General features: G+C 40.3%; 1 pseudogene across 1 annotated transcript in view; it reads right to left on the reverse strand.

The window, feature by feature from the left end:
- The window catches only part of LOC117078561, a 75145-nt pseudogene that overhangs the window by 28774 nt on the left and 18578 nt on the right, over positions 1 to 27793 (reverse strand). Inside the window, exon 6 of the transcript XR_004435018.1 lies at positions 25671 to 25854. The product of XR_004435018.1 is annotated as an uncharacterized LOC117078561 (transcript). The remainder of the gene's footprint in view (positions 1 to 25670; positions 25855 to 27793) is intronic.

The following is a 27793-nucleotide window of genomic DNA, read 5'->3' on the forward strand; positions in this document are numbered from 1 at the left end:
AAGACAGGTTCCTTTAGATTAAACATTAACTCTAGATACTTTGTAGAACTTTATCCTCAAGGATCATCATTCCCTAAACAACAATGCTAAAAACAGCAGAAATGGATAAATCAAGACAGTTTTTATACTAAATAATTAGGGATACTTTAGAAACAGTTTGTGAGAAGGACTCGGAGATTGTATTATTTTAAAAAATCACATTGAATCCAAGAAAACACACATTTCTCCAAGGGCTAAGCAGAAAAAAAGACAGCCATGTCATAATAGAACACCTGCCCAAGTAGACCCTGGTACCTCCATCAAGAGATTTTTCTTCCTTAGAGAGTTTCTCTATTCATGTTTGGAAGGATTTATGCTGTACTATTTTTTTTTTTTAAGACAGAGTTTCACTCTTGTTGCCCAGGCTGGAGTGCAATGGCGTGATCTCAGCTCACTGCAGCCTCCGCCTCCCGGGTTCAAGCGATTCTCCTGTCTCAGCCTCCTGAGTAGCTGGGATTACAGGCCCCTGCCACCACGCCCAGCTGATTTTTTGTATTTTTAGTAGAGACGGGGTTTTACCATGTTGGCCAGGCTGGTCTTGAACTCCTGACCTCAGGTAATCTGCCCCCCTTGGCCTCCCAAAGTGCTGGGATTACAGGTGTGAGCCACAGCGCCTGGCCCTGCTGTACTTTTTAAAGGAGCAATACCTTTTACACACCAATAGCAAAAGAGGAAGAGTAGTCTATGAAAGACCCATGTATCTCACAGCAAAGCAACATAGATATGAAGCAACATAGATATGAAGCAATATGAATGACAGCCCATGGTGAAGGTGAAACAACATCAGGAAAGAGGACCTCTGGCAAAATCTATGTTTCCATGTGGACTGCCACATCAATCCAACCATGCTCCCTGTTATAATCATGGTGTGCATTTGGAAGATGGTAGGTCGGGGACAAGGATAGTGCTTGTGGCTATGGGCTGGAGGGTAATGATACATGTGCCTGGATGAGGGTGCACTGTAACCAATAGCTCCTATCATCCCCAATGTGTTCCTAAATGGTCTGACCTCTGGCTACTCTTACAAGCCTAGTAAGCACTTGATTATGGCTGCTTGTGAATTGAAATCATATAAATAAGCCAAATGAGTCCTTTATATCCGAATCAGATGCGAGGTAGCCATGCTTACTTTTAAATATTAATGGCTGTGTGTTCTGGGACATCACAATATTTCAAGGCAATAATGAAATCAAACTATAAATTTCGGGCTGGGGAGCAGCAAAACTATCCAGCTCTTCTATCCCTCCTTCCAAGCCTTCCTCAAAAAATCAAATCTTCTCTCTCTTCCCTAAGCTAAATATACATCACATACATTTCAGACTGATGCAAAGCTCTGGCCACCAGCCATGCTGGATGCTCTAACCTCTGACACACACTGTCCCTAAGGCTAAGGATCACTATTTCAGCTTCAATAACTTTTTCTTCTACCTCCTGCTACTCTACAAAAAAAGTTCTAAGAATGTAGACAGAATCATTAACTTGGACCCAACACCTTGAGTTCAAGGGATACCAACATAATCTTCTAAAAGCTAAAAGTCTCAATTCTTCAAAATCTGACCTGAATCTACCTTTCCATCTTGTCTCTAGTCATTTTCTGCCAATATCCATATTACTACAGAAGTGATTCCCTGAACAAACCATGTATTTATCTGTTCTCAATTTCTGTTCATGCCAGTGCCCTGACCTGAAATTTTCTATCCAGATTGTTAGGTATTAGAGATAGCTGTTGATGTCTCTCTCTCTCTCTCCTACTAGACTGTGACACAATCTGCAAACAGGGGCTGTGCCTTTCTCATCTGTACATCCCCAGCATCCAGCTCAGCACCTAGCCCATAGGAAAAATATGTGCTAAATCAATCTTAAAAGGCACCACAAACCGTTTGCTGATTTCTTATATTAACATATCTACCAACTAAAACATACCACTCCCTGCAATGCTTCAAATGGCCGAAAAGCCTACACACCCCATATATGAGCTCAAGAACAACAACAACAAAAAGGCAAAGAACTAAACTGAGATGATCATAGATTCCATCTTCAAAAACAAAAACAAAACAAGACCCAAAGAAACTTCATTTCTGCAAATACTACTTTAGTGTGACCAGAAGAAAAGCCCATGGAAGACTTCTAACTCTGAAACAAAAGTGCAACGTATGGCTCTGGGCCCTCCATGTGTTCTGAGCCTGGAACAAATGACTTTGCTCTAGATAGGATTCTGTTTGTCAACTGGGCATTGAGAAATTAGAAATGTGGCAGGAGAAAACAGCCAACCGTTCTTAATTAATGGGTCTGTGAAGATTATGTTGAAATTAACACAGAATAAGAAGAAATGAAATATACCTTAATCCATCAACACAAAAGGGAAAAGAGGAAAGCGGGAAAGCCCCACTGAAGGATGGTCCAGGTACCAACTAAAAGATCAAATACCAACATTCACTTCACCTACAGGGCATTAATGCTATAATACCCCTGTACCCTCGTGAACTGGTTTAAGGGCTTAAGCCTAATAGATGTCATCAAGAATTTTAAAATTAGGTATAATGTGGATAATCTATAAATGATAAAGAATGGGTTATTGTACAGACCAAATACCACTCTACTGTAAAGGTCATCCAGAAGTCTGCTGACATGTACCTTTAGGCACCATTTTTATCCAAAGCCTGAAAGTCTGAAGGAAAAAAATGGCATCTCCAATCCTATATAGAAAGCAGAGGGAGGTAGGGGTAGAAAAACAAGTGTAAGAGGGAGGGACAGGGGGTTGACAGCAGTCAATAATGATTTATGTAATTGGACTTGTCTGGCCTACCCAAAGACCTTGAAGTAAACATAGCCACCAGCTGACAGAAGCAGTAGCAATTCAAGTCCATTTGCCAGAAGGGCAAGGGCAAATCTTATGGAGAAAGAAAGGAGCACCACTTTGGAGCTCTGTAAAGCGACCTGGGCACAGTGAATATTAAGAAAACAAAAAAGGAGAAAACCATTTTTAAGAGATACATGAAAGTACCTTTTTAGTTATCACAGTACCCTGTGATGAAGATGGAAGGTATGTGGAAAACAATCAATAACCTTCCCTAATAGCTTTTTGGGAAAATGGCGGTAATACTTTTGTTGGCTTCTCCTCAGCCATGTACTGAGGACATATGGCATCTCCGAATTCCTCCCAATGACAATTTGCCCTGAAGGGTCTCTCATACTGAACTACAGAGGAGAGAGAAAAAAATTTCAAAAAACTAAAGCAGCCAATTTTTGCTGAAAAATCTGGACAGTTAGCTGTTTGGTATCTGATAGCATTTTATTTCATAGGAGACTAGTGAATCCCCTTGTGGCTTCTTTGGTTAATACTTCCTGAAGAGGAGAGGCAGGAATTTCAGGTTCAACTCAAAGTGAACAGTGAGATGTCCATAGCTCCCTATGTATGTGTAACTAGGCTACGGGATAAAATAGGCTATTTTCCATTCTTTGCAACAGAACTTCTATAGCAATGGTTGGGATTTCCAAGACTTCAATGTAAGAAGAGCAGAAAAAGAAGAATGAGCATAGATCAAGAAGAGTCAGAACTTGGAGAGCCCCAGAGTTGTCCCTAAGAGGGCTGACTGGCTATCCAAGTTACAAAGATGAAAAAATCATGATAAATGCAAGCTGAACAATCTGGCTAGAAAAGACCTTGCACAGTGGCAATACTAAGCTTGGAAATACGGTGCTACCACCTTGCACCTTGCATACGGTGGCAGCACTGTATTTCTAAGATGTTTTATTTGAATTGAGTGTTAGTTGGCAGTTTGGTGGAGAAACAGAGTCCAACAACCTAGGGAAAAACTTAGCAATGGCTAGGCTGGATGCCAGAGGCCCACCCAAGCAGGACAGCCACCAGTTCAGTCCTGGAACACATCCTGGTTTCACCTACACCATCGTGTAAAAAGAAAAAGCTGCAGATTAGTGAGTCTCCATGGGCCCCAGGGGTTCTTCTCAGGGGCACTTAACACTTAAGGTATCAGACTAATCTAGAATTAGAATTACCTACTATGTGTAGGTACTTCTACTATCCTGTCAAGCTTAGTTGCCTACCAATGCTTCAGGTACTGGGAGACACTGAGTTTGCCAGCTGCTGGCCTTTAGTGTCTACTCCTGATTGGGGCTGGGACAGCCAGAGTCTGACAATCGGGTGACAGGACTGGAATGCAGGGTCTATCTTACCATCATACTCTGCCAAGAATCATCAATCCACTGGTGCAGGAATCCAGTGCCATATAAGGAAATGGAATTCAGTCTTTGGTTCAGTGACCCAGGGTACTAGCTCATATTGTATCAATATCTAAATGATAGCAGTTGATAGAAATCTAGCCTTAACATTTCAGTGTCAGTGGCCTCATAGAGAGCTTCAACACATGTACCAGATGGATTCACTCTCTTAGATTTAGTTCCCTTCTCTCAGAAAACTCCTGCAACACCAAAGGAATAATTACTGCTTAGTGAAATGCTGCAGAGTTCTAGCCAAAAAATAGTCACATCAATTTAAACCAGCAGATATGAATTTTTGGAAAAGAAAAGAAGCCTCTTCCCAGAGGCAATTATTTGTCTCTTCAGAAATATTTGCCAGTATAAAATCTCCATCCCAAATCTGTGGAACTCAAAAATGAGAATCACAGCAGTGTATCTGCATGGAAGAGGCTGGAAAGTGTCAGGAAGAGGGGTAGATATGGTTTTGCACAGAACCTTATATGTTGCTGTGACCTGAAAGCTGCAGTGCTAAGGAGAGGGCAACCTAAATCTAAAACTCAAGTGCAGGTGAAGACACATTCACAAAGGAGAGACAACAAATGGCAGAATGATCATCATTTCTTCATGCACGGACTTGACAGGTTACAAAGCACTTTTCCATCCATTATCTCACTAGAGCCACCCAACATCTCTGCAAGGTAGGCAGGACAAGGACTGTTAGACCCATTTTATAGAGGAAGAGGTGGGGTGTGAGAGCTGGGACAGCAATCTGTTGATCTTCATTTCAGACTTGCCTCCGTCCCACAACCATGGCATCATACAGGTGGTGCTGAACACAAAATGGCATATTTTGCCCCTCCAACAGCCACGCCATCCCAACCACACCAGACACTGCTCTCAATTCTTTAAGAAAAGTGGCCTGTTTCCAGGAGAATGGCGTGAACCCGGGAGGCAGAGCTTGCAGTGAGCTGAGATGCGGCCACTGCACTCCAGCCTGGGCGACAGAGCGAGACTCCGTCTCAAAAAAAAAAAGAAAAGTGGCCTGTTTCTTAGGTTTGAAGGAAGTTGTTCAAAGCCCTCCACAGTCACATCCACCTGTCTCCTATGGAGGCTAGTAGCTGATCTAATCAAATTGTTATTAGGCACTACAGGAGGCACCTTCGCTGTACACCTTCTACAGATAAGTCAATGAATATGTCTCTAGCAACCAAAGACTTTGTTTATAACAGTTCACACTGATTCCCTCTTAAAGCAGTAATGGTCCCACCACCGTAACTTCCCCACACTCCAAAGAGCCACCAAGACCCTGGCTGCTGGCCAGGAGCTATGAAGGAGCTGCCCACCTTGCAGAGATGTTGGGTGGTTCTAGTGAGATAATGGATGGAAAAGTGCTTTGCAACCTGTCAAGTTCGTGCATGAAGAAATGATCATTCTGCCATTTGTTGTCTTTCCTTTGTGAGTGTGTCTTCACCAGCACTTGAGTTTTAGATTTAGGTTGTCCTCTCCTTAGCACTGCAGCTTTCAGGTCACAGCAACATACTAGGTTCTGTGCAAAGGTATGAATTCAAGGAGCTATGAATTACTCTCACTCAATCTCCATCCCCTTGAATATTTAGGACACCTTTCAATAGTGTCACTCTTAGATTGGGACAACCAGATCCTGCCCTAGGCCCCATGGTTGGCAGGGCCTTACTCTGGCCCTGCTGCAGCCACACTCCTCACAGGGCAAAGGGTATAGAGGGCCAAGGGGCCTTGCCAACCCCAAGTCTATGCTTCCCTCTTAGAGGCTATCCTCAGGATACCCATGACCTTGAAATCCTCTGCCTATGTCTATTTGTCTCAGGCCTGCCTTTGTAGCCTGTGTGATCCTCTTTCCTAGTTCTGTCTTCCTAAGGATATACTAAACCCTAGGCCTGAAGGGTGACAGAGGGGTGGCCACAGGGCAGCTGTTGCCCCTCCACTCAGTGGTGATGGAGCTTGAACACGTGGGCTATGGCAGTGTTTCTCAAACTTTAATGTGCATGTGAATTACCTAGTATCTTATTAAAATCCAGATTCTGGTCAGCAGGCCTAGAGTAGGGCCTGAGAGTCCATAGTTCTAATAAGCTCTCAGGTAATGTGATGCTGCAGACTGGGGTCCACACTTTGAGAAGCAAGGCTCCTCAAATATAATGTGTTGAAGTCCTCTTAGGGGAAGGAACAGAGCAAGAATGTTGAAGAGAAGTGGGACTTTGCAGTGAGTCTGTATTTTGCACCCTTGCCCCAGGCCCCCAAAGTTAGGAGTGGCCTTACCTTCCATCACGCCAAGGAGAAGTATTAAAAGTATGCTGTCCCTGGGCAACAAAGAAAGTCAAGTGGGAGACCCCATTTGTCCAATTTGTTCCTGCTTCATAGCCTATATATCCCTCCCACGATCACCCCCCATGCCAGAAACTGGAACACTACCTTCTGAGACCCTTCACAATGACATGTCATCAATGTTCAACACAAGTACCCCCTTCTATAGACATTTACATGGTGTTTTACTACTCCACTACAATGTCTGGCTCTTAGAAAGAATACATTCCACCTTGCCTGTCGGTAGTCAGCATCAGACACTGAACAATAACACCTCCTACCAAGCAATCATTCATATGCCCTGGCCTGAGAAGGAGGGTCGGGACCCTTTATGTAGACCTGATCCACCCATACTACCACATAGCCAAGAATCCATAAAACCCCAGTCTTAGGCACTGGTCCACTAACTAGTCACAGACAATCTATATTCAAATTACCAAACCCACATGAGCAAGCCTGGATTTTTTCCTGTCTTTTATTATTGTAAAGAGAAAGGTTAAAATAAAAATAAACACAAAACCACAAAAATATTGTTTAATTGGAATATTCAACTTGGGGAGCAAACCAGCTAATGTATTCCTGAGGTGCAGTCATTTTTAAAACTTTTACAACATAGAATCATCTATTTAAATCCAATAGTAGTGTAAGTCCATATAAAACAGATACAAACACAGCTGTCTGGCTGAAACGGGGGTTGCCAGCCCAGGGCCCTATTCACTTGACACCTCAATGAGTGATATATATGAGGCCCCAAGGCAACTCCAAGAAAGCCCTGGTGCTCCAAGGTGCCCCATTTGAAAATCAACACCGAAGCATATGTCACTTTATTATGTCCTGGATTTTTTCCTGTCTTTTATTATTGTAAAGAGAAGGGTAAAAATAAAAATAAACACAAAACCACAAAAGTATGGTTTACTTAGAATATTCAACTTGGGGAGCAAACCAGCTAATGGGTTCCTTTCTTTCTAATCACACTGATTAGCACTCGGGCTTGAGAGAAGCAAAAAATGATCAGATGAAGGAAGTCATGCCACAGTCATCTGGGGGGGTGGGTCACGGAGCTGCCAAATGTTTTAACAATGCATCTAAATGAAGCCTCAAGATCACTCGAGTAATACAGAGAACTGGGTCTGAGTCCTACTTCCGCAGCTAACTCGCCCTGTGATGTTAAATAAAGCCCTTCCCTTCTCTCAGCCTCAGACATAGGATTCAGACTGATTTACCCAGCCAGCCCTGACGCTCTGGGATTTTATGGTATTTCAGAATTCCATATTTAAGTGAAGATTCATGGTCACATTGTCCATCAGATAGATGCTAGAGGAAAATAAAGGAAACTTTTATGTTGTTCCTGCTGGCATGGTTCCGTGCTTTCGTTCAGAAGCTTAAAGCATTTTAATAACTTATTCCATTGGATTCATAGCAGAAAAACAAAAAGGAAATTAATATTGAAGAAATCATATGTCTCTGCAATCTTTGAATATCTCTTAGTAAGGTTCCAGCTACTTCTGCACATTGGCAGCCCTTACTGACTTCTGGATGCAGAGAGAGAGAGAGAGAACAGCATTTGCCTGTTTGGAAGGAGGGAGGTGGTCTTTAGGGAATAAGATTAGGGAGGCAGGGAGGAGGAAGAAGCATTTGCAGTAGTCTAGATAGCGATAAGATAATGAGGACCTGAACCAAGGCCACGTCAATGGAGGTAGAAAGAAAAGGACAGATGCAACAGACATTCCAGAGAACAAACTGACAGGACTGTGCGCTGACTGATGTTCCAGAGGAGGGAGGGGGAGATGGCACACATGATGGTGACACTATCCAAGTTATGACTGGGGAGAAAAAAGAGATTTGAGAGGCAAGAAGACAGATTATAGGTTGGAATGTTGACTGTGAGATGTCTGCGGTCATTGGGTAGAAATATCCAGCAAGCCTTTCATCATACCGGTATAAAGTCACACAGGCCTAGGCAGGTCAAATGTAACCACAAGAGTAACTTGGAAGTCCTCAGCATATAGGGCCCCTGCCTCCTTATAATTATACCACATTGCCTCATTTAGTCATTAAAGTACTTAAAGTCCCTCCCCAAAAATATTTATAGTCCCTACTTACTTTGCTAGGCAAGAGGATACATGGGTTAATATTTGAGGTGGTGGATATGTTAATTAGCTTGATTTGATCATTCCACATTGTCTTCATAAATCATAACATCACTCTGTATCCCATAAATATATGTAACTACAACAATTTGTTAATTTACAATTAAAAATAAAAAATTTCAAAAATAATAAAATATAGGTGTGGTCTCTGTCCTTGTATAGCTTACATTCTAGCTGGGGAGACAAGTTTTTTAAAAAAAAATACAAGTATAATTTTAAATTGTGATAAATACTATGGAGAAGACAAATGGGTACAGTGATCAAGAATACTAGGGGGAAAAGGAGAGACTTATCTGAAAAGGCCTTTAAACCAAGGTTTGAAGGGCATTCCTAGACAACGGAACAGACTACATGAAGACTAGAGGCAGGAAGAATTTAGCCACAAGGCTGGGAGACCCATTACCTTGGTCTCTGTGCTATGCCTAGAATATTTGCTGCTGCTGTTACTGATACTTAAATGATAGTGGCTGGGCGCAGCGGCTCACGCCTGTAATCCCAACACTTTGGAAGGCTGAGGTGGGCGGATCACAAGGTCAGGGGTTCAAGACCAGTCTGGCCAAAATGGTGAAACCCCGTCTCTACTAAAAATACAAAAATTAGCTGGGCATGGTGGCACGTGCCTGTAATCCCAGCTACTCGGGAGGCTGAGGCAGGAGAATTGCTTGAACCAGGACCTGGGAGGCAGAGGTTGCAGTGAGCTGAGATCGCGCCATTGCACTCCAGCCTGGGCTACAGAAAGAGACTCCGTCTCAAAAAAAAAAAAAAAAGATAATAATGAAGTACTACAATAAGAATAAGGCATGATCATAAAATTACACCAAAGCCAAAGCACTTAATGCCTATGAAATGGTGTTTAACAGTTTTATGTTGTCACTGATGGGGCCAGATACAGATGGTTACATTAGTTGGATGTAATATTAACTTAGGCAAAACTTTAAATAAAATTGCTACAGAGATCTGCATTCCATTATCAATAGCTCTGATTGCCTAAATCGCACTAGCATATTGAAGCCACACTCTGGGCAAAGTCACCATTCTGTAGAGTTTCTGTCAAACACTGTTATTGAGGAAGCAATACTTAAAATAACATTCCTTTTAATGATTAGAGTTGGCACAAACCGCAGGACAGAAAGAAATTCTATATAGCCATTGGGGAAAGGATAAGTAGGTTGTGTTTTGCAATTCCTTCCCGGTGAGTTTACAATTATTCCACAGCATGACAGCTAAAATGCCTAAGAAATCACTTACCTGAATCTCAATAATAATTAGTCCCCTATTCTTTGTATGTTCACCATGAGTTCTGTTGACCTCACCACATGGAAAGATTAAGTTTACCCATTTATAGTTCTAAGTATTTATTCCTTACAGGCAAACAAAAATATGCTAGAGGTTTAACAATTTCTGGCCAACTGTGTGTATTTTAACTAGGATGTTTAAGATGTATCGGTTGAATAATTAATGTATAAATCTTAGCCAGCTGGGTAAGGAAAATGAAACAAGCTTTATTTGTTATAGATATAGATTTAGCTATATTAAAGTCTTTCTGCTTTTAAGATGAAGTCTTTGTGTCAAAAAAAAAAAAAAAAAGCCAAAATACAGAAATACTCCTGTTCGCAGTGTAATTAAAAAGGAAATTAACAAATTGTGTTAATTTGTTGTACTCGTAATTGACTGAAGACTGTGGTGTTGCAGTATTACCATTTGGGTGTGGGAAAGCATGCAAATGAATCCACCAGCACTTACCAACTCTTCACTTATTTCCGCATTTATTAAACTATTCAGAAATGTGTGGCCTGCCTATAGTAAGCTATAATTAGGGCTATTTCTAATAATTAAGGGTTATTTTTAAAATTAAAATTTTAAAGTCCACTGGTAGCCCTTACATCTTTTGTCTCACACTGGCAGGACCAACAGGGTGGCCAGTTCAGAAGAAGCAAGAAGCAGCACTTAACTTTACTGCAGCCCTCAGCAAATGAGCCATGTGTGATTTTGGCAAAGGAGGAAGGTCATCCAGCTTGCTGGTGGTATGTGCGTCACTAGGGGGTCTATCAGCCCCATCAGAGTCCCTGGAACACAGTGAACCTCTGGTTTAGTACTGGTATGTAAGATATTGCATCTCAGAGGTCAAGGAGCACAACTGTTCAACCCTATTCAATTTGCTTCCTGCCATTTCCACAAACGCTAAAAAGCTGACTGTCTTCAACACTCCTGGCTCTAACAAACAAGCTGGGGAAAGGATTTTACTATTTATAGTTTAGTTTTGACTCTCAGGGTTTTCATAGGTTCAACTCAAACGTAGTGCTTAGGGTGTATTTACTTTTCTCAAGTCAAAAAAGCCAAATGCCAAAGCCACAGAATTCTTTTCTATGCTTTAGAACTCACACGTGATAGATGAACTATACATCTGTGCCTCCTTGATCCTCATTGTATATATGGGGAAACTGAGGCACCATTTAGATAACTTGCCTAATGTTTCATGGCCAATTAGTGGCAGAGCACTAGCTAAAACCCAAGCCTCTTGCCCCCTCTTCCACAAACCTCCATGGAGAGCTCTTCCCAGCACACTGTATCATCCCCACCAAAAGTGAGACACAAAATGTCTGGGCAGTGGGTTGTATAGGGTAATTTACTGGTACAAAGAAAGATCCACAGGGTTGTCAGTGAACAGACACTCAGGCTTTTAAGGAATGGCCTACTTACTGAGCTGCTCAGCCTCCCCCTGGGGTCAGACCAAAGTTTAACAATGTGTTGCATTAAGAAAGATAATGAGGGGCCCCCAACAAGGTCAGACACCATGGCTCAACCAGGGTTTGGCTGGTTTAGACTTGTTCCTTACAACTGTTACCTCTAACCCTGACCCAACTGCCTATGATCTGGCTCAAGACCAAGACTCTTCGGCTCCTCCCTTGGTTCATTTTTAGATTCTCATTCTTTCTTCCTCCCTCCCAGCTTCCATCCCTCCATAATTCCTCTGTTCTTGAATCTTCTACCCCACCCTGCCCCCTCATCCCAGGATTCAAAGTCTAGGACACCACAGCTGGAGTACTCTCTCCCTTGGTGCACTAGTTCTTGCAGATGAGAACCAGAAGTGTAGAATGAGGTAGGGAAGGCAAGAGTATTTAAACATCTTTCCTTTTTAAAAAAATCAACTAGAAGGTTCTATCAATTTTTTTCCACAGGAAGGAATTGCAAAACACAACCTACTTATCCTTTCCCCAATGACAACCTTTGTCATAGCCATAGTACAATGAAAAAATAATCAAAAGCTGACCAGGGCTTTGCAAAGATCTTGAAGGGCCTATGGAAGCATCAGGAAGATGAAATTTGATTCTACCACAATTAAGACTGAATGTACTTTCCTAAATTCTTGACTTTTCAAAATTGTTCACCTCTATATGGTTCGCAGCAACTGATTCCTAGTAGAATATTTTCTAGGTATAAAATTACTATTATTTGGGGCTATTGTTTTTGTGATGTTTTTCAAAGAGCCACGAAGTCACCTCAACAATCATAAAGATAATTCCTCATTAAATGGCATGGGTAGAGATCTTTCATTTAGCAAAATAAGCTTTCTGTAGGAAAAGTTACCAAGAAAATTAGAAGTTGTTTAGCAGATGTGTGTCACATCAGTGATTGGCAATAAAATAAACACAGAAAAGTATAATTCAATTCATGCCATTTCTAAATTTGTGATAACTCAATCATGGCTGGCATATTTTACCTTTCCTCTATCTATTAAAGAAAGAGCAACAACAGGTTTCTGAGTAAATTAAGAGTATAAACATGAGCTCTTAGGGGACTTTTTTGTTGTTGTTGTTGTTGTTGTTGTTTTTTTGAGATGGAGTCTCGCTCTGTCGCCCAGCCTGGAGTGCAGTGGCTGGATCTCGGCAAGCTCCGCCTCCCGGGTTCACGCCATTCTCCTGCCTCAGCCTCCCAAATAGCTGGGACTACAGGCGCCCGCCACCTCGCCCGGCTAGTTTTTTGTATTTTTTAGTAGAGACGGGGTTTCACCATGTTAGCCAGGATGGTCTCGATCTCCTGACCTCATGATCCGCCCATCTCGGCCTCCCAAAGTGCTGGGATTACAGGCTTGAGCCACCGCGCCTGGCCCTTAGGGGACGTTTAACCCAGTTCAGAGAACAACTCTTTCCAAGATCTCTAACATTCATTTGCATATAAATAATTAGTGTGCTGATGTCATATGATCTGTACCTACTCAGTGGAGCATACTCAATCAAGACCTCTACTTGGCAATATTTTATTAGCTTTTTGTAATATCATTTCTGCTTGAAAATAAGAAAAAAATTCTTTTAAAGAGATCTCATTAAAGAACATTAAGAAAATGTCTGTCCATAAATGCCTCATGCAGTAATACATGAGGTAGTTTGCCCCATTATTCAGGGCATATAAACCAAGTCTCCACTTAGGATCCAAAATGCCCAGTACCTCAACAGACTCAAAGGGAAAGACCATGCACTTGTATTGCTTTTACAATTTAAAAAATCTACTGAGTGCAGAAAATTTCAGAAAACAGGTAAATAAGTGTTCTATTAACTCAAACTCTATCTGAGCCTGAAAGGTAACTCAGAGGTCATGCAGGACGACCCAATCCCTGACAACAAAACCCTCAGCATATGCCCAGAAACCTGGCTTCTGCTTAAGGACATCCAGAGCCTCAGAGCTTCCCATCTCCCAAAGCTCTTCCCATCATTCAACAGTCAAAGTATTAGTCTTTCCTCATATTGGGCCAAATCTGTCTCCCTGTAATTCCTACATATTGGTCCAAGTTTCTAGGGGAAAACACAAAACAAACAAACAAACAACAACAACAACAACAAAACGATGTTTCTATGGTTCTTTACACAGCACTTTCCACATACACGTTCTCATTGGACTATCTTAATAATCGTGTGAAGCAGTTATTCCTACTACCCTTGTTTCCTAGATGAAGACCTGGAGGCTAAGAGAGGCTCAGGAACTACTGAGGGTTGCAGTGTGGTGAAGTGCCAGAAGCAGGGCTTGAACTCAGGTTTTCTAACTCCACCTTTGATGGCATTTTCAGTATCCCTTGTTGCCTCAAACATTAAAAAGAGAGAGAGAGAAACAAGCTGCTTCTGCTTCCCCAGGGTGAGAGCCCTTGAAGTTTAAAGGGGGTAGAATTATTGAAGAAGCACTCTCTACACATTCTCTCTGAGAGATGGGGTCTTACTATTCACTTGGATTTACACTGCCCAGACAGAGGTGCCTGGACCTGTATTTCCAGCCTAGACACATCCTGAGTTCCAGAACAAAATAGCTACTCTCCCTCTGGAAGTCCCACAGTACCTCAAATTCAACAGGTTCCAAGCTGAATGTATCCAATTTTTTGTACATTCTATCTCCACTGTTCATTCCTGAATTTGGTCAAAAACACCACCATCTACTCAGACAGCCAGGCCAGAAACCTGGAGAATTACCTTAGACACTTTTCTCTCCCTCACCAACCTGCCCCACAACATCCTAAGAGTTTCACCATTTTGCATCTGCCTCTTCCTCTCTGTCCTCACTGCTACTGCCTTATTCAGTCCACCGTATCTCTTAAATGAATTCAGTGACTTTCAAAATGGTTTCTAAGCGTCTAGCAGCATCCCTTTCAAATCTACCTGCCTCCATGTAGACTGTCACCAGAGTGATCCAACATGGCAGGCTATGTTACTCACTGCCTCCACATGTGACTCTCAAATCTAGCTAATTAAGAAAATACCTAAGTTCCCCAGATGATGATAATAATTCAGCAATGTGTAGGAACTAATGGTGTACAAAGCAAAGTCTACCTCCTCAATGATCTGAATCTTGCCTATCTCTCTAAGTCATCATTTCTGCCATTTTCCCCTTGCCAAGAATACTCCAGCAATCCTAAAAACGTACCATACTGGTTTGCACCTCTGTGCCCCGACTGGGGCTGATCTCTCAGCCTAGAATGTTATCTCTACCCTTGACCAATCTCCACTGAACCTTCAAAACTTAACTGAGGTGTCACTTCTTCAGGCAGTCTTTCGCAACATTATCAGACTGGATTAGGTGCCCCTCCTGTATAACTCCATAGCATCACACAAAGTTCTCTATCATAACACTTAGCATATTCTATTGAAATTATTTGCTTATATGTCTGACAAGCCTATAAGCTCTCAAAACCAAGGAACATGCTTATTCATCACTGATAAGTACCTGTCACTTAGTAGGCGCTAAGTAAATGTTCACCTGAAATGGATCTAATTTCAAGTGTAGGCTCCATACTTGGCTAACTGTAGAGTTGTATTTTAGGAAACTCAATTCAGCCGCTTAGACCTCAGTTCGCCAAACTATAAAACAGGCACAATAAATCCCCATGTTTGGCCAGGTGTGGTGGCTCATGCCTGTAATCCCAACACTTTGAGAGGCTGAGACAGGATGACTTCTTGAGGCCAGGAGTTCAAGACATGCCTGGGCAACCCTGTCTCAAAAAAAAAGCCAGGCATTAGTGATGGTGCGTGCCTTTAGTCCTAGCTATTTGGGAGGCTGAAGCATTAGGATCACTTGAGCCCAGAAGTTCAAGGCTGCAGTGAGCTATGATTGCACCACTGCACTCCTGCCTGAACAAGAGTGAGACCCTGTCTCTCTACAAAGCAAAATAAAACAAAACAAAAACCTCCATGTTCATTCATACACCAAACATGTGATTACTAAGGGACAGGCACTGGCTTCTGTGAAGATTTAATAAATTGAATAATGTATGTGAGAGTTTTTGTAAACTGCCACATAGTATTACAAAGGTATTTCTGCAATTTTAGCTTCTGCTTAGGGTCTCAGCCATAAATAATTTCATTCCCTAAAGTCAAAGTCAACTAAGCTGTAGTCTCCATTAGGCTCACCAAGGTATCAGAGGAAGAAAGCCATGTGAACAAATATGAACCTAAAAGAGTAAATCCTTCAAGATGGATCCCAAGTGGCTAACTGGGCCTAAATTTAAAATACAGCCAGGCAGCCATTTGCTGCCTAGAGGTCACACATATACTCTGAGTTTCCCCAAAACTCCCACCTCTCTTTAACTTTGGGACTTTCAGAGCTCACCTATACCAACCAATTAGGGCTTAGCTGTATTTACCAATCAGAACTCAGTTGCATCACCCAACTAGAACTAAGACCATTTCAATCCTTCATTTGCATAAATAAAGCTGACTCAGGCAGAAACGTTTGCTATAAAATCCAAACACTCTTTGTTCTCTGAAATGTACCTTCCTTTTATACAAAAGGCTGTGTCTCCTGAGTTTGCAAACTGTTCACTGGAATAAGGTATCTTTCCTCCGAATTCCTTTTCAGAAAACATCTTTTCACAGCCACTTAACTCAACAGGAACTACACTGGCCTAAACAAGAGTGGAAGTGCACTCTGGGAAAGCATAACACAGTAAAAAGCCACTTTGGCAGAGGCAGTGCTAATTTCCTACGGACACAGGCTTCACAAGTAAGCACTACTGAGGAAAGGTCACTGAGCTCCAATCCTTCTCCTCACTGACATCTGCCCTAACTTGTACTCAGATTTCCAAAGTAAAGGGTGTGGATCCTGGTGGAGCAGGCAAAACTGAGCTAAAAAGCTGATTTCCAGAGACTCATCCGGGTCTTCCTGGAGCCTGTCTACTCAGGTGATTACTGAGACCCCTGAGATTATCCTGGGGAGGTCAATCCCAGGGGCAGTTTTAAAGTTTCGTCTCATAGAGCTGAGGGGAGCCAAATTGATTAGTTTACCCAAAGGAATTTGAGCCCCGAGCCCTGCACTGTTCTTTACTCAAAAACACTGCCATCCCTGAGTGCTTGTATCCTGTAGGCCTAGATGGGACCATAAAACTTCTCAAAGTCCTTGGACTAGAGGTTCTAGGGCCTGTTTGAGGCTCTCAGCGTCTACCATAGAGTTGCTCATCCTCTTGGGCTAAGTTCTAGTCTGAAGATTGCTTCTCAGAATCCCAAGCTCTGCAGGCTTCTATCAATAACACCATGTGACATCATTCCCAGGCCACTAAAGGAATCTGATCTCTCATTGCTCCAAAAGTGACTACTAAAGCAGGAGAACTCATTGCTCCAAAAGTGACTACTAAAGCAGGAGAACTATCAGAAGTTATATGCCAAGAGCCAAGCAAGGAAGGGCTGGAAGCATTTCCTTTACATACAGAGCTCCCAGAAAGTATGTAAATTCACATTCACTGAAGCCGGTTCTTATCAACCATCCCTTCTGGATTCCAGCCATGTGATCGTGTCTACCTCCAAGAAATCTCAAATGGTGGTTCACTAAGTAAACAAGGCAGGAAGAAGTGTCTGAGCAGAGGGAACACATTAAAAGACAGAAGAATATTTCTGGAGTGACAAGAGACAAAGCTGAAGAAGTAGGCAGGGAGCAGTACAATATGACAGGCTAAGGAGCTTAAACTATATTCTTTAGAAAAGTAAGTAGCCACCAGGGAGACTATAAATATTGTTGTACTTGTTCTTATTTTGATTTGTTCTTTGCAGTGAAATGGCATGACTAAATTTTCAATTTAGAAATTCACTTTGTCAGTAGACTGCATGAAGGGGGGTTGGGGGGCATGGTAAGAGACTAGACAGAAAGGCAAGATTGAAAATCATTGAAATAGTCTAAATGAGAGATGATAAAAGCCTGGACAAAGAAGCAGCATGGGGATAAAGAGAGAAGATCAAAGAGAGTTTTAGAATAGTACTGACTTGGTGAATACTTGGCTTTAGGGGAGAGGGAGAAAGGAGGAATGATGGTCAGATGTACGTCCTGAGAACCCCAGATGGATGGTCTTGCCATTGACTGGAAATATGAGTGGAGGAACAAGTTCGGGGGCAGCTAAGGTGGGGAGAGTTAAGTTTGGACATGTATACAATTGCACATCTGTTCTACAAATGTCCATCTATCCAGTTGGACATCTGTCCCACAGACAGTTTGATGTATGTGTCTGAAGTTCTCAGAATATTCCAAGCCTAGAAATATTTATTTGGGAGTTATGTGTGTAAGTGATAGTTCATATCTTAAGATTACATACAAATAGCCAAGAAGGAAAGTATACATTGATTTGTAAAAGATTGTGGACGGTTGGACACAGTGGCTCGTGCCTGTAATCCTAGCACTCTGGAAGGCCAAGGCAGGTGGATCGTTTGAGCTCAGGAGTTCAGAAGCTCAAGACAAGAATAGGAAACATGGTGAAACCCTTCAGCCGGGCATCGTGGTGTGCACCTATGGTACTGGCTACTCAGGAGGCTGAGGTGGGAGGATCACTTGAGCCCAGGAGGCAGAGGTTGCAGTGAACTGAGATCATGCAGATAGGTAATTTAAGGGGCAGATAAGAATAACGTGAAATAAAATGATCAAAGACAGGAGAACCAGAAGAGTGAGGGATCAAAAAAGTCAGAATAGGACAGAGATCAGGAAGGAGAGAATACAAAGTAAAGAGAAAACATATGCAAAATATTATGAAAGTAATGTGGAAATTGGCAACAAATTGACTCTTTCCTATTTCATTTATCTTACATTTAAATATGATGCCAAATTGAAAGTCTGGATGATCAGAAGAATAGTCATATGATTAACAGAAACAGGGAACACAGAGGAAGAATAAATTGATTGGAGGAAAGACAATGAATTTCAGTTGTGATACACTGATTCTGCGATTAGGGCAATAATGGCTAAGAAACAGATGGGAAACTGCGACAATCTTAGGAGAAAGGTCAGAGTTGGAAGTAAATATTGGAAATCATCTGCACAAAGGTTTTAGTGAAATCCATGAAATTCCCATGGAAAAGAATATCAAAAGTGAAGAGGCAAAGAAGATATACAAGTGGCCAATAAGCACATGAATATATGTTCAATGTCATGAGTCATTAGGGAAATACAAGTCAGTCATAATGAGACACCAGTTTACACCCACTACGATGTCTATAATAAAAAATACTGATGATAACAAGCATTGGTGAGGATACGGAGAAAACGGAACCCGTCTACACTGCCAGTGACAACGCAAAATGCCACTAGCAATGTAGGAGGCATGGCAATGTAAAATGGTGCAGCCGCTTTGGAAAAGTTGTTCAGTTTCTCAGAGTTAAACATTGAGTTATTATATGACTCAGCAATTCTACTGCTGGGTATCTACTCAAGATAAATGACAACATATATTCACATAAAAACTTCTACCAGGCTGGGCATGGTGGCTCACACCTGTAATCCCAGTACTTTGGGAGGCGGAGGTGGGTGGATCGCCTTGGTCATGAGTTCGAGACCAGCCTGACCAACATGGAGAAACCCCGTCTCTACTAAAAATACAAAATTAGCCGGGGGTGGTGGCGCCTGCCTGTAATCCCAGCTACTTGGGAGGCTGAGGCAGGAGAAGTGCAGAAGCTGCAGTGAGCCGAGATGGCACCATTGCACTCCAGCCTGGGAAACAAGGGCAAAACTCCATTTCCAAAAAAAAAAGAAAAAAATTCTACCAAATGTTCATAACAACATTATTTACAATAGCCAAAGGAAACAACTCAAGTGTCCACCAAGAGATAAATGGATAAACAAAATGTGGTATATCCATATGATGGAATATTAGCCATAAAAAGAAATTGGACTTTAGTAAAATTAAACCAAAAACCTTATACTCTGTGAAAGGTACTGTTAAGAGAATGAAAACAGAATCCATAGAGTGTGAGAAATATTTTCAAAACACATTATCTGATAAAGGATTTGTATCCACCATACACAAAAAGAAAACAATCAATTTAAAAATGGGAAAAATATCTAAACAGACATCACATCAAAGAAAAAGTATGGATGACAAATAAGCATGTAAAAAGATGCTCAGCATTATATGTCATCAGAGAATTGCAAATTAAAACCATGAACTACCACTGCAAACCTATTAGAATGACGAAAATCCAAACAACTTACAACACCAAATGATGGCGAGGATGTAAAGCAACAGGAACTCTTATTCACTGCTGGTCAGAATGCAAAATGACAAAGCCACTTTGGAAGCCAGTTTGGCAGTTTCTTACAAAGATAAACATAGTCTATGCTCACTGGTATTTACCTAAATCGGGTGAAAACTTATGAGCCCACAAAAACCTGCACACAAATGACTGAAGCAGCTTTATCCATAATTGCCCCAAATTGGAAGTAACCAAGATGTTCTTTAAAAGCTGAATGGATAAACTGTGGTAAATCCACACAATAGAATACTATTTAGCCATGAAAAGAAATGAGCCATTAAGCCAAAGAAAGGCAGGGAAGAAGCTTACATGCACATTACTTAGTGACAGAAGCCTCTCTGAAAAGATTACATGTTGTATGATTCCAATTATATAACATTCTGGGAAAGCAAATCAAAAGATCAGTGGTTGGTAGGTGTTGACAGGGTGGAGGGAAACACTGCCCTAAAAGTTCCCTGTGTTTTACCTTTTCATCAAAACTACTCTGTATGATACTGTAATGGTAGATATATGACATCAGACATTTGTCAAAACCCATAAAACTGTACAACACAAAGAATGAACCCAAATGTACAGACTTTAGTTAATAATAATGTGTCAATATCCGTTCATCAATTATGACAAATGTACCACACCAACGCAAGATGTTTGTGGGCAAAACTATGGTCAGGAATGGAGAGAAGGGGAGTATAAGGGAATTCTCTGTACTATCTGATCAACTTTCTGTAAACTTAAAACTGCTCTAAAAAGTAGTCCGTTAATTGAAAACAAAAACTTAAAAAGAGAGAGAGAATAAAGTGCTGCTACATGCTACAATATGGATGAACCCTGAAAACATTACACTAAGTGAAAGAAGGCAGCCATAAAAGACCATATAGTATGTGATTCCATGTATACGAAAGGTCCAGAATAGGGGAATTCTATGGACACAGAAAGTAGATTAGCAGTTATCTAGGACTAGTGGGGGGGATTACGGGAAATGGAGGGTGACTGCTAATGGGTATGGGGTTTCTTTCTGGGGTTTTGAAAATGTTATAAAATTTATTGTGGTGGTTGTGGTGATGGTCTAGAGCTCTATGAGTACACTAAAAATCACTTTAAGTGGGTGACTTGTATGCATATCTCAATAAAACTGTAAAAATGGTAAAGAGTTTGAAAATCTCAATAAAAAGGACAATTTTCTAGAAAAATTAGCTAACTGGAATCACAAAGAAGTAGAAAACATGGGGAAAAATACGGTGTTACAAATTTTCTTCCGATGATCGTTACAGTGCCCAGACAGCTTTATGAGCAAGTTCTTTTTAATTTACAAAGAACAGGCAATTTCCATGCTCTACAAGTGGTTCTCATTATAAAGTAAAAGAAGGAATAAGCCCATTCATTTTATAAAACTAAAGTTATCCGAATCACAAAACCTGACAAACACCCACACAAATACACACAGAAAGAAAACTGAAGACTGATATCACTTAGGAATATAGATGCAAAAATCCTAAATGAAATGCCAGCAAGCCAAATCTGGCAAGACATTATGAGCAAGGAGGGATTATTTCAGGAGTGCAATTATTATTAGGAAGTCTAGACAGATAATTCATCACAATAATCAGTTGAAGGAGAAAACCTGAACAAATAACAAGAAATTAATATTTTAAATGTATTTTTTAAATCTATTAATAAACAAGGAAAACATAAAATTGGGCAAAACAGAAAAAAAAAGTTCAGTTTTACTTGTGATTAAATAAATGTTAATTTTAAAATACGATAATTCTTTGTAGTCAAATTGGCAAAATAGTAATATCAAGAATTTGGGAAAAAAAGGATATACCAATATTCTGCCTCTAAGATAAAAATTGTTATAGGAACATTTAGCAATACCCATGAAAAGCCTTACAAATTAACATACAGGTGAAACACAGTTGCACATTTAGGAATTTCTTCACAGGGAACAATCAAGGACTTGAAAGACGTAGTCACACACTACTTACCCCTGCATTGCGTATAGTACAGAAAAACAGAAAGTGACTGAAATGTCCAGCATTAGAAGATTCGTCAGATAAATTCTGGTATGTTCATTCAATGAAATGCCATGTAACCAGTGAAGGTAAAAAAGAACAATGAACTTAGGTATTCTGAATACATTCAGTAAAAAAGCTTATGAAAGAGCATGTAGAATACAGAGAAAAGAAAGCTGGGTGGTTACAATAAAATGTTAATAGTGGCTATCTCTGAGTGGGAAGAATACAAGTAACTTATATGCTGTCTTTTTTGTATATCTGTGATTCTGTACATGTTCTATAATAAACATATATTACTTTGGTAAAGAAAAATACAGTAAGTGTGTATTTTAATGTATATACTCTTAACTAAGAAGTTTCACTGCTAGAAATTTATCTTTAAAATCAGATACTCACAAGATTTATGTATAGGAACACACGTTATTATAATAGCAAAAAAAAGAAACCAACTAAATGTCTAGCAATAGCAATTATAAAGTATGAAATAACTATGGCTATACAATGGAATACTAGGTAGCTATTAAAAATCATGAGGTAGAAGAACATATAATGACAAAGAAAATTAAGAAAAAAGGCAGATTATAAAATAGTAAATACAAAATGAGGCAAATTTTTTCTTTTATACATTTTTAATTTTTAATTTTTAATTTTGTGAATACTAAGTGTGTATATATATGTGCGTATATACATATATATATATATGGGGTATAATTTTTAAAAATAAAACTATATGGAAAAAATGCTGGAGGGAAACATACCAAAATGAACATCAATTACAGTTCTCCTGAAGCCAAAGAACCACTGGTAATTTGTTTATTTTTACCTTTCTGCATTTCACAAATTTTCCACAATAGATTTTAAACTCTAGGCATTTGAGGAGCAAGCAAGGAGCGAGAAAAGGTATAAACCATAATAATTCTCTCTGCTGCCATTATACTAGGCATTTATAGTATCCCATAACTGAATGCAAGAATGGTCCTGTATAAATGGGAAGAACATGGATTAAAACAAACGAGAAAAGGGGCAATGTACTAATATGTTATCTGCATAATTTTTTAAAGCATAAATATAAATCTGGAAACCAACATATTACGAGGTTGAGAATGGTTACTTCTTGTTGGTAGGAATGTGGGTAATGGTTAATTTTGTAAGTGTGATTTTCTTTAATTTTTGAAAAATAAAAAAATTAAAATTAAAACCAAACGAGAGACCTATAAATATTTCCACTCACTGGTGTTGGGGCAGCGTGAGTACATTTCCTCCTCTGTGTCCGAAACTGTGGGAGGAGCCCAGTCAGTCCCTGGGATGGGAGGGAACATTCATGGCCACTGCTTTCCTCCCCAAGTCTCAGGAGCTGAACATTGGTGCCCTCTCAGTGAAATAACACAGCGATGCTCGTCTCTCCATTCACTGCATGCCAGGGAGCCCCTGATCCTATGGCAACTGCCCCATAAATCAGGCTCATGGACCCCTAACCCTTCAGAGCTCCTAGTCAGCAGAGTTCCCACACCATCGCCCTCTATTCCAGCTTCTGCACCCTGCCATGAGACCAGGAGCTCCTGAAGGGCAGGGCCTATAGTTTAGCTCAAAGCTTGCCTCTGTGACTACCCTAGTGCCTTGCATAGAGTGGATATTCAATTAACATTTATGAGACTTTGAAAGGCAGGCAGGTATGAAATATCATCTTGGTGCCTGACTTGGGAATAGAGGAACATGGATACTAGCATATATCCATGAAGCCTTTCATCCTCTCAGAAAAAGCACAACCCAGCCCATGGCTTGGCTACTTCTTGACGAGCGCACAGGTGCAGTGGTCTCATGGATGAGAATGCCACCTAGTGGCATGGATGTGACAGTCTCGTGGATGAGAATGCCACCACGGTAGGCATGGGCAGTGATGAAAGCAGGTTAAGGAAGAAATTAAACCTGGTTCAAACAGATCTTCTTTGAAATAAAGATATACAAACCATCACAATCAGTGGAACAGTGGGGGCTAGAAGAGGTGTCTGTATAAAGGCATGGCAGCTACAAAGTCAATATAGCATCAATATACAAATTTACCTGTGATGCAATAGGTTTCCTTTGTTTCAAATTGAAAGAAGACATTCCATCTCGCTGCCAAAGGCTTACAAATTAATCCTGAGGGTCAGGGTTCATGGTACTTACTCAAAGTTCCTGTGGATGCTGTTGTAGCCCATAACTTTAAAATTATTCTATCATCCTTGAGCACTTTCTCTTAGTGGGGAGACGACGGAATTTGTTGATCATAAGAAATATATAATGGGAGAAATCTCCTTTGCTAAAGGTTCATGTAATGAAAGTTATGAAAAACCCTTTTTTTTCATTAAAGCAAACTAATTTTTTCACCGAAGAAAAAGTAATTATTTAAATGTTTAAAGAAACAACTTTTTTCATTAAAGCAAATTAATTCTTTAAATATGTCAGAGTGTCTCTAGGTACTGACTAGTGTTCTTAAAAAAAAAAACCTTTTAGGAACAGAAAAATTCAGATGAAAAGAACACAGCCCTTATCTTTCCCCCTTCAAATATAAGTCAAATAGTGGCTGTGAAACTGAGTGCAGGGAAATCCCTCCATTTTTTATAACATCAAAATGGAATAAGGCTTCATTGCTCAAGCTCACATATACCAGGTCTGAAAGCACGTGTGGGTTAAATATCTCAGACTTGGTTTGTTTGAAATGATGTTCTTGCTTTCAATATGATTAACTAAAGACAATTACTCTGGACTTAGAGCTTCATGGAACAACATAGACTGGATTATGCCAAAAGTACTTTACGCAGCTTGAGAAGTCTACTCTTAACAAGTGCCTTTGGAAGTCAAGGCAAAGGATTTTTTTTAAAAAATGAGGTGGAAGAGATCCTGACCGGTATAACTAGACAGCCTGTGGGATTCAAGAGGTAACAGCTTATCTGCTTTTAAACGCTAGTAAAATAAGAGAGTTCACAATAAAGTTGGACAACTACCATAATATCTTTTATCGAAACTGTCTCAAGTTTGTAACTGATCCTTCTGTTTTCACTTGACCCAATTTGGCCAAACCCACACAGCCTAGCACAGGCTCATAATGGTAGAATTATGAGCCTGTGCTCCAGTCAAACTAAATTTCTCACTGTTCAACTGTGTCAATATTTTTTTAACTCTCTAGCGCTGAAAAAAATTGAGTCACCCTGTTAGGATCATTCTCAAGTACCGTAAAAACCCTGTCCAGAAGAGACATATCCTCAGATATGCTGTCACACAAGACTCTGCCTTTGGAAATATAGATCCATGGAGGACGAGACAAGAGTTTACACCTCTCCACACCTGACCTGGGTTGTTTTATTGCTTGTTATGCTACTGACTAATCCAGTGCTTCCCAAACATTTTTGGAGTTTTGACATTTCACTGGTTCTAAGCAAAACAACTGTTTGAATTGTTTTTATAAAATGTACCTATCTTACCCCCAAGAATGCTGTAACTTTTCAAAAAAAAATTAAAGTTAATTAAAATGAATTTGGCTTTGAGAAATTTAGAACAATTTTGTGAGGTACTTTGAAATCCTATGAACACTCTAGAATTCCCAAAACAAGGAGTTGAGAATAACTATTTTGGCAAATTGTTTGTCTCTCCATGCTTTGTTATTCCCACCTATAAAATGAAAACTAATGATGCTCCTACTCTTTCCCAAGTTTCCCAGTCTGTATATTATGAGAACACAGGCTTATAGAAAGAACTTTGCTTTCCCCAGAATAAAGGATTCCCATCTAACCCAGATAAAGAAATTTAACTATAACTCTGAAATCTCCTTATGAGATAAACATTCTACATGTTACCAGCAAAATATGAGATACTGTAACATTACCTGATAACACAGAGACATAAAATTCTTTCAGGCTGCAAAAAGATATTTATGTTACTAAACTTACATTTGAAGATCACAGTGCTTGAGAAAGTGTAGATCCAACATCCAAACATAGTTGCCACTGGGAAGGAACTGCCTTTAGCTTCTGTGAACAGAGGAGTCTCTTCTGAGGTAGGGATGGGAGTTCAGGACTCTGAGAAGATAACATGTCATAATTTCCACTGGGTTCTCTGTTGAAATGTTTCTTTCTGCAGAGAGATTAGAAGTGCGGCACTGGGAGGAGAGGCTGAAAAACAAACATAAGCCTCCCTTGTTGGAGTACATTTTGTCCCCACAAAGTTATTTTGTTTGTGATCACAATTCAGTGAATTCTTTTTGAGAGAATTATTTTATTGCAACTGTCTCTAAGAAGCTAAATTTCTCCAAGCAGCACTCTGTGGAGAATCCCAGCATTAGACAATAATTATAAATAAGAGTTCTACAAGTAACCAGAGACACAGACGAAAGGGAATGTGATAGGCCATACAGGGTACTGCTCTGCCTCCAGGCTGGATAAGAATCCTAACCCAAATGGACTGGGAAAGAGTTCACATCATTCTAAAATAGTAACAGGAGAATCTGTTATGGACTGAATGTGTCCCCGCAAAATTTATATGTTGAAATCCTGACCCTTAAGGTGATGGTATTAGGAGATGGGTCCTTTGGAAGGTGATTAGGTCAGGAGGGTGGAACCATCATAAAAGATAAGTACCCTTATAAGAAGAGGCCAGAGAGCTAGCTCTTTCTTCCTTCTGAGGACACAGCAAAAAGATGGCCATCTGCAACCCCAAAGAGGGTCCTCACCAGAACTCATATTAGCACCCTGATCTAAGACTTCCAGCCTCCAGAACTATGAGAAATAAATTTCTATTGTTTTCAAGTCATCCAGTTAGTGGTACTTTGCTTTGGTAACCCAAACCTTTCTGGATGAGGCAGAATCCAAGAGTTAGAGATCCGAGAGTCAGAAAACACCTCTAGAGATCACTTGTTGTAGCCTTTTGAAGAGAACAAAGGTATTATGCTATTTTCTGTAGGCCTAATGTTAAGGTATCCTCAGGTGAAAATAATGAATGTGATATAAGTTACATATAGTATAATACTGTACAATCTCAAATAACATGATTACACAACTTATTAGATCCTATGACTATTTTTTGCATATAAAAAAGAAGTTAGCATAAATTAGTTGTTAGCTAATGTAAAAGTATTGAACAGTCCTTTATGCTTTTTTTTTTTTTTTTTTTTTGAGATAGGATCTCACTCTCTCACCCAGGCTGGAGTGCAGTGGCTTGATCTTGGCTCACTGTAACCTCCACCTCCTAAGTTCAAGCGATTTTCCTGCCTCACCCTCCTGAGTAGGCGCCCACCACCATGCCCAACTAATTTTTATATTTTTAGTAGAGATGGGGGTTTCATCATGTTGGCCAGGCTGGTCTCGAACTCCTGACCTCAAGTGATCTGCCTGCCTTGGTCTCCCAAAAGTGCTGGGATTACAGGTGTGAGCCTACTGAGCAACTGCTTAGGTTAACCTACTCCTGCTCTTACCCAGAATCACAGGTGACTTTGAGCTTTCAGAAGAGGAATCTATCCTTTAAAAGACCCCAAAGAAACCTTGGAGTGATAGAACAACATCTCATTTTCCTAGGAATTTCTCAGTGTTTAGAGAAGGTCTAGATTAAACCAAGCCACTTCTCAGAGCTAACCAGACATACTAAAAGGAGGCTGCAAGTTTCTCAGATCATAAGCCAGGCAAAACCACACACAACTCCTGCAAGAATGGCCACAATTTAAAAATTAAAAAATAATAGATGTTGGTGTGGATGTGGTGAAAAGGGAACACTTTTACACTGCTGGTGGGAATTTAAACTACTATAACCACTACAGAAAACAGTATGGAGACTCCTTAAAGCACTAAAAGTAGATCTACCATTTGATCCAGCAATCCCACTATTGGGTATCTACCACAGGTAAAGAAGTCATTATATGAAAAACACACTTGTACATGCATGTTCATAGCAGCACAATTTGCAATTGCAAAATTTTTGCAATTTGCAATTGCAAAAATATGGAACCAGCCTAAATGCCCATCAACTAACGAGTGAATAAAGAAAATATGAGATAGATAGACAGATAGATAGATAGATATCT

The sequence above is a fragment of the Trachypithecus francoisi genome, unplaced genomic scaffold (assembly GCF_009764315.1).
Source record: "Trachypithecus francoisi isolate TF-2019V2 unplaced genomic scaffold, Tfra_2.0 Lachesis_group6, whole genome shotgun sequence".
NCBI classification, from domain to species: Eukaryota; Metazoa; Chordata; class Mammalia; order Primates; family Cercopithecidae; genus Trachypithecus; species Trachypithecus francoisi.